An 8,864-nucleotide genomic window follows, 5' to 3' on the forward strand; every position below is an offset into this window, starting at 1 on the left:
GTTACAGACAATAGATTGTCTTGAGTCTCAGAAAAGATTTTGAACTTTGAAAATTTAAACAGTGTTGAGCCTGTAAAAGACTGTGGGGAGTTTTGAAGTAAGACTAAATGCGTTTTGCATTATGATATGTCTAGGAGCCTGTGGGTGCCAGGGATGGGTGGTGGTTTGGTTGAGAATGGTGGCCCCTATAGGCTCATATGATTGACTACTTGGTCCCATATTGGTGGAACTGTTTGGGAAGGGTTAGGAGGTGTGACCTTTTGGTGGAGGTGGGTCACTGGAGAGTGCTTTGAGTTTCAAAAGCTCAAACCATTCCCAGTTAACTCTCTCTTCCTCCTACTTGCAGATCAAGAGGAGGAAAAGCCATTGGGGAAAAGCCCTGAAAACTACACTTTATTGCTTTATTGGACTGGAAGGACATTTCCAGGGTTGAGATGGTACAGAAAGAAATGAAATGAAAACAGGATGTGCAGTGCCTCTTCTTTCTCTTACAGACTGTTAATCTCCTGGAAGAGCTCAGGGAGGAGCCAGATGGCAAAGCAGAATGCCATGTACTGAGTCTCTGCAGCAGCAGCATGAAGCAGAATAGACATGGGTAAGATGGGATGGAAAGATGGATGGAGAGAGATAGATGGAGAGACATAGCTCAGTGTATAGGAGCATATGCTGTTCAAGCATCGGGCTTGAGTTTAAATTCCAGAACCCACTCCTAGGATTGGAGACAGGAGGATTGCTGGGGCTTGCTGGCTGTCAACCTAGCTCCATGGAAAAATCTTGACTAAAAGCGGTGAAGAAGAGTGATAGAAGGGGATTCCCAATATCTCTTTCTGGCCTCCATATAAAGAGGTGCATTCAGGCATATATGTACATATCACACACACACACAGACACACACAGACACACACACACACACACACACACACACACACACACACACACACACACACACACACCATGCAGTGGTGGAACAGACCTTGGAAAAATTGTAATACTACTTATTGAGAAAATAAGAATGAGCAGCATGGAGCAGACACAGGACCTTATGTCTACATAAAACTAACCAGGCAGAATAAATGAATATTTGGGAGCTGAAAAAATGACATTAGTTTCTCAGCAATTCTTGTCCCATTTTTCTGTCTTTCTGCTGTGAAGCAAGCAACTGTTTCTCCCAGATACATTGTCTACAGTGTACAGCTTTGCTGAAAGCCCCAGAGTGATAACCCACAAATTACTGGCTAAAATTTCTGGAAACATGAGCCCAAATAAACTTTTCTTCCTTGAAAATTTAATGGTCTCAGGCACAGTGTCATTGTAACAAAACTGGCTAACAATTCATTTATCAGACAACCAGTGTAGACACTCAGTGCCCAGAATTTAACCTTGGGCTGGTCATGTGAGTACCCCTTACCTACAGCATAGTGTCATTTCTATCTCCCAGCTAGAATTTAGCATAAGCCATATGATTGTATATGCATTTAAACATGATGAACTGTTTCTATCAGAGAATGGTGAGATTTCTAAAACTCATTTCCAGACATCAGCCCAGGACATGCCAAGGGCTGAAGGCTCAGCTCTGGGATGCCAACATTTTCTGCTCACCTTTGTTTCTGTGACTCATGATTTGCTTGTTAGGAATCTTGGCAGGCATATCAGTGTTATCATGATTGAAAGGTTCACTGAAGGATTTTCTATTGCATGTTCATGTATGGGACCTCTCTCATAACATTTACCTTACATCCTATAACCCAGCTACTAAGTAATGCCACTTTATTTAATGTTTATTCCACATTTATCCAACTTTCTTATGAGTTCCAGTATGGCCAGGAAAATGAAAACAATTTTAATTGTTTCATGTAGAATGACATTCATTTTCTATAGAACATCATTTAGCCTGGTAAATGCTTCAAACTGAATCCAGAACCAAGGAGGATAATTTCCTAGAAAGACAAAACAAAACAAAACAACCCCCCCCCCACAAAACAAAAACAAAAACAAAAACAAAAACAAAAAACCCTCAGAGATGTCTGCAAAATCCTCAAGTGCTAAACTTATCTTTTCTTCTACGGTCTACTAAAGAAGATAAGTTCACATTTTTTAAAGCTCCTTAACACAGTTTTCAAACTCCTATGCAAGAGTCTCTTGTTGATAGTTTCCAACAGCAAGAATTCCTGAAAATTCACTTCCAATTCTTTTGCTCTTGGAATACAGACTATACAAGGAAGAAATGCCAAGTTATCAAAGCTAATCTTTGATAGTAGTTCTTATTTGTAAATATGCATGTGTTCATTGTGTCTGTGTCAACATACTTTCAGAAACAAGACATCTGCAGCAGTGAAACAAATGGAATAAAACTACTTTAAAGAGTAATTAAAGTTAAGTGATATTTAACAGGCTGAGAAATAAAGTAGATAAAAGTCTAATGATTATGAGGACATAAAAGGCTTTATCTCATATAAATTAAAATTAGAATAGATTAATGCATTTCAGAAAAAAGAATTCTACTAGTGGAAAGCATCACAAGCAACGTATTAGGGGAATTATAATTGTGAAATTAGTTTTAAAATATTCATATGACAGTAATGGGAAATGGGGCTTTATAGAAATGCAAAGTGGTAAGCAATTCATTGAAGGACATTTTTGATAATCCATTTCCAGCATAAAATGTTTATAAAGATTAATTCACTTGGCCTCCTATTTATCATTTTTGACCTATTCCTAGATTCTCTCACTGTGACAAAAAAAAAATAATAATTTGATCTAATGACACATAGAAAAGTTTTCTAGGAAGACTACACATACAGTTCTCATGAAGGCAATGCTTATTTGCATATGTCATACACACACATCCAATCAGCTCTATCAATGGTCTAGAAATTGGTATGGCACTTCTCTTCATCTCTGTAGTAGAATAAATGAATCTCACTACTCCTGTTCAGTTCACTTTCCATCTCTTCTGTTCAGTATGCTGAAAGACCATCTTCCATAGACCACGTGAATACTTTGGTCCTTCGCTTCAACTCATGGCAAGCCCCTTCTCCCACCTTTCTTAGTCCTACAGCTTTTCAATGTTATCCTTAAAGAGTCAAACTGTGACGGGCACTATGCTGTCCTTAAACCATGTCTATCACTTCATTCCCAGATCTCTTCATGAAGTTTTAGCCCACTGAGCAAACCTCCATCTTATATAATTTCCCCTAGGAATCTGGTTAATACATAACCCCCTTTGCACACTCAGATCTAGATACAATTGCAGTGATTAGTGAGAGAGATGTCCATTGTAAAAACAAAACAAAAACAAATAACAAAAGCAAAAACAAAACAAATCTGGGCTCAGAAGTTTTCTAGATTTTTGAATTGCTGATATCTCTGAGCATATTTGTCCCTAAAGTCCTGTGCTATCTCTCTAGAACTCAGGATGCAAGCACCCAATTGTATGTTTAGTTTACCAACAAATACTCTCCCAGGCCCTACCTGTTCATGCTGCCCTGTGTTCAGTGCTACCAGGAACATAACAGGGTAAACATGGCTGCAGGCATCAAGCTGCTTTCCCTAACAACCTTCCCAGTCCTTAACTTCCAATACCTATTTCATAGATCTAATGAGGCACGTCACATATATATGTACATAATTATGACTAAACAAATGATATATCTTACTGTAAGTAGCAACTCAGGTATAGAATAAGGAATCTCATTTACATTTCCTCTATGTATAGATTATCTATCAGTCCCTTTTTAGCTCTTTTCAATATAGCATTAAGTTACTGTGTCCATCTAGAATACAGAGGATCTGGGAAGGGGAACACATATACCACTTTAATTTGAAGCTAACTGGACCAAACCATTTAAGGGGAAAATAGGAGGGAGGGAAGAATGGGAGGATATAAGGGATGGGATAACTGTTGAGATGTAACTAGAATAAATTAATAATAAAAAAAAAAGAGTCACAGTACTTTTGTATGGGTTTTTATAGTAATCATCTCTCTCTGTGTCTTTCTGTTTGTCTCTGTCTCTCTTTCTCTGTCTGTCTCTGTGTCTGCCTCTCTCTGTGTCTCTGTGTCTGTGTCTGTCTCTGTCTCTCTGTCTCTGTCTCCTCTCTGTCTGTCTCTTTGTCTGTGTGTCTCTCTCTCCCCTCCCTCCCTCCCCCCTCCCTCTCCCCTCTCTCAGACACCTTGTAATAAACCTCCCAGGCCTATCTATACATGAGCTTATTTGACTTTATAATGCGATTGCTGTTCATTAGGTAATTTTCTGTTTGTCACAACATTGACCAAATCATAACATTCTGATGAGTAGGGTGAGTGGATTTTTATACTGAGAACTGTTCCCATAAGAGGAAAATGTCAGAGCTGCAAAGATTGGAGTTTCCATTCACTCTCTTCTTCCCTGCCACTGGTGCTGTCCCCACAATGCTATACCCAGTTACTCACAAATGTTTGGGTAGATACTCTCTGCACCCTGGTATACTTCTTTACCCATAACAAAGTCTTCTGAGATTAACAGACTGTCTGAAGTATGCAAGGCATTGGGAAAAAAACCAAGTAGAGAAGAGTAGAAAGTAAGGCCAGAGTGGAAACTTGGGCCCAATTGAAATACTTGGACACGTAAACTGTGGTCAATTTTTAATAAGATTAGCTTATTTACCGTCTATATGTGACTGGATTCATTTCTTTCTTTTTCTGTGCTTGCAATATTCCACTCAGTATAATTATCTCTAGGTCAATACATGTTGGCAGAAAGGACAGGAATTCATTCTTTACCGTGGGTCAATAAATTTCTTTGTGTATACCTACTCCACAGGTTTATACACTTGTCAGCTGGTGCATCCTGGGATTTTATTCCATTTCTTAAGTGCTGTGACTAGTGTTCACCCTGAAACTGCAGGGGACACTTCCTCTGACACCATTTTCTTTGGATGCAGCCTCAATGGTAGAGATGCTGAATACTGTATTTTAAATGTGCAGGAATTAACACTTAGCATAATAGCTGTGCTTACGTCATTGTGAATACTGCATAAGCATGCCCTTCATACCAAGCATATTCAAGGTTCCCTTTTCTCCACATCCTCATCAGCATTTGTTAACTTGGGCCATTTTGACAATAACCATCTTAAGGGAGTGAGGTGGCATCTTAAGGGAGCGAGGTGGCATCTTAAGGAGGGGAGGTGACATCTTCTCTTGGCTTTGATTTGCATTCTGCCTGTGACTGATGCTACAGAGAGAACGATTCTTGTTTGTTTTCTTTGAGAGCTACGGCACAGATTTGCTGCCCATCTTGAAATCTGTTACTGTATTCTTTTCCTGCTGAGTTTACTTGGCTCTTCATATACTCTGATGTTAGCTCCTCCTGTCAGCTGGAGTTTGTAAGTGTTTTTTTTTTTTTTTTTTTTTTAATTCTATAGATTGTGATTCAGAAGTCTTCAATTTTCCCTGATGCCATTTGTTCATGTTTTCCTTTTCTGTCTTACACTTTGGGGTCAAATCTGAAGACTTCTTGCCATCCCAATGCTCTAAAGTATTTCACCATTATCATCCTATGAGGTTTGTAGTTTGAGACCTTACATTTATTTATTCATTTCTTAGTATTTTTTTTTGAGGAAGGATTTAGTGTGGTTTATAAAATAATAACATAAAATAGAATTCGGGGCCAGGGAGCTAATTCAGTACAGAAGTACTTGTTGCATAAAACACACAAACCTGAGTTCAACCGCTAGCATCCACATGAGTGTCAGGTGTGATGGTGTGAACAACCAACATGGGCTCAGCACTGGAGAGGCAGAGATGGATAAACTCTGATACTCTCTACTCAGCCAGCCTTGCCTACTTGGTGAGCTGCTGGCCGCCGAGAGATCGTATCTCAAAAAACAATATGGCTGGCTGGTTCCTAAAGATATCCAAGGTTCACCTCTGGCCTCTGCATGCACATATACACTTCCATGTACACACACACACACACACACACACAGAGAGAGAGAGAGAGAGAGAGAGAGAGAGAGAGAGAGAGAGAGAGAGAGAGAGAGAGAACAAGGTTGCCTATGTTAAAATCAAGGCATATTAGTGAAAGAACACTAATAGCAAAACTGTAAACAAAATATGCGGCAAAACTACATTACTGAATGCTCTCCTCCCCCATTTAACCTGGCTACAAATATAGCCAAAGTTTTGTAGAAGCTTAAAAGGAAACTTTAATCAGCAGCAAAACCTCTTGCTGATAGATGATGAAGTGGATAAGCAGTCTTGATGTTTAGATCTTATGGCATTTTGCTCTAGAGTTTAGTATAAAAATATCAGTGTGTTCCAGGAGCAGTGTAAAATGGATGTGCATCATTTATAGCATATCAAGTGTACTGTGTGGGATGGAGGTGAAGGCTGTGATGTGTCGCTCCTAGAAACTAGGCATAGATCATAACACACTATGCTTTAGTCTGGAACTCCCAGATTAGAACTCCTTAATGTCATGACATTAAGTTGGGAAAGGCAAGTGGTGTCGGGAGTGGAGGGAGTTAGACAGGAGGAAATGTGGAATGGATGTGATCAAAACACCTTAGGTGCATGTGTGAAATTCTCAGACAACAACAACAAAATTAAAACAAAGTCCTTTTGGGAAACAAAACAGATGTACAACCCAGAGTTTACTCTCTTTTTCTAACCTAACAGGGGTGAAGATGAGAATGTTAGAGGCAGAAAATAAAGAATCTGTGTGTGAACCTGTTGGCGAAGGAATATCTGACACCTTTCAGGGATATAGGAAGTAAAAAGAGTGTATATCTTTAAACTCAGGACCTGAACAGTCTGCTGACTTAGGCTTTATTTATGTATTTATTTATGTATTTATTTATTCTTCCATCAGACAATACACCCCAAGTTTACCCACCCTCCACTCCTCCAAGTTTCCCTCCACACCTCCCCTGCCCTCCCCCCACCCCGATCCACTCCTTCTCCGTTTCCCTTCGGAAAAGCTCAGGCATCTCAGGGATGTCATATGAACAGGTCACAGAAATATCACATAATAACTCTAGGTACAAACCCTCACATCATGGTTGGGCAAGGCAACTCAGTAGGAGGAAAATGGTCCTAAGAGCAGGCAAGAGAGTCACCGATACCATACTCCCACTGTTAGGAGTCCTACAAAAACGCCAGGCTAACAACCATAACATACATGCAGAAGACCTAGTACAGACCCATGCAGGCTCCAGGATTGCCTCTTCAGTCTCTGTGAGCCCTAGAAGCCCTGCATAGGTAAATCTGTGAGTCTTGTTATCCTCAACACCTCTAGCTCCTACAATCTTCCTCAGATTCCCAGAGTTCCAGTAGAGATCCTTAATTTGGGCTCTCTCTCGCTCTGACACTGTTTGGCTGTGGGTCTCTGCATCTGCTCCTATCACCTGCTAGATGACGATTGGGCTAGGCACTGATCTACAAGTATAGAAGACTATCATCAGGAATCATTTTATTATTATATTTTCTACCCTAGCTATCCAAGCTCCAGCTCCTGGTCATACAGGCAGAGTCAGTCATGGGCTTCCTTTCATGTGGTGTAGGCTTCAAATTAAACCAGTCATTGGTTGGCCAGTTGCATAGGTTCTATGCCTCCATTGTCCAAGCACAGCTTATAGGTGGCATAGATTTTAGGTCAAAGGTTTTGTGGCTGGGTTAGTGTCACAGTCCAACCACTGGAAGTTGTCTGGTTGTAGAAGATGGCTGAGTTGAGTTGTATATTACTAGACTTCCTCAATGGGAATCTGCCTTGAAGGATGGTGTTCAGTCCTGTTACACTGTTAGAAAAGTAGATACTTATTTGCTTTTAAAAGCTGGTCATGATGATTTTGACTATAAGTTTTTAAGAGTTCACTCTACAGAATTTTCAAATATACACAGAAAATAACAGATTCACGAGCTTCTAAGCCCCACAGATCACCATTGTCACAGTGGTACCCATCCTTTAAAGATTTATGTATGTGTGAGTGACTGCTTGTATGTAAGTGCGCCACATGTATGCCTGACACTGTCAGAATCTAGAACAGAGTGTTGGGTCCTCTGGAGCTGGGGCTTCAGATGCTTGTGATCTGTCATGTGGGTTTTGGGAATGGAACCTGGCTCTTTGGTAGGAGTGGCAAGTGCTCTTAAATGTCAAACCATTGATCTGGGCCCCAGTGCTTACAAACTGTTTTGAAAAACAAATCCATATCCTTCTTCTGTTATTTTAATCATTATCAACAAAATATACCATTCTCAATGGCAACTTCTATTAAATGAATATGTCTTGACTTGCTTAGGCTTTTTCCAATTTCTTTTTATTATTTTATATGTAACAGTGATGACTACAAGTATCAGAGAATCCATAACAACTATCTACAAACATGTGTCCTTGTACCCACAGATAAGTGTAAGTGTAGCCTTCACTCTTATCAAGGGAACTTCTCTTTGAAACAGATGGAAACCACTACAGAAAACCACAACCAAGCAAAACACAGAATTGTGGAGCTCAGTCCCAATGGATACATCTACAAAACACTTCTTCCTCTAAGGCTCCATTCAGAATATTTGGGCATTATATCTTGTCTGGATATTTTATTAATCTCTTATAGTGCATTTCTGGAAGTTAAACTACTAGGTCGAAAGCATGTATATTCTTAAATTTTCAAAATATATTTCCAAGTTTTCTTCTTGAAAAGATATGGCAAATTGTTCATTTTAAAAAATTTATATTGAAAGTGATTTTTTTCATACAATATATTCTGATTATGGTTTCCCTCATCCCAACTAGTCCTGGTTCCTCCTCATCACCCAATCCACCCAAATCCGCACCTTTTCTTTTGACAAAATTTTCCTTCATAGTCACTAACCCTTTTGCCAGATGTTCATA

This window comes from Acomys russatus, chromosome 12 (genome assembly GCF_903995435.1).
Source record: "Acomys russatus chromosome 12, mAcoRus1.1, whole genome shotgun sequence".
Taxonomy (NCBI): Eukaryota; Metazoa; Chordata; class Mammalia; order Rodentia; family Muridae; genus Acomys; species Acomys russatus.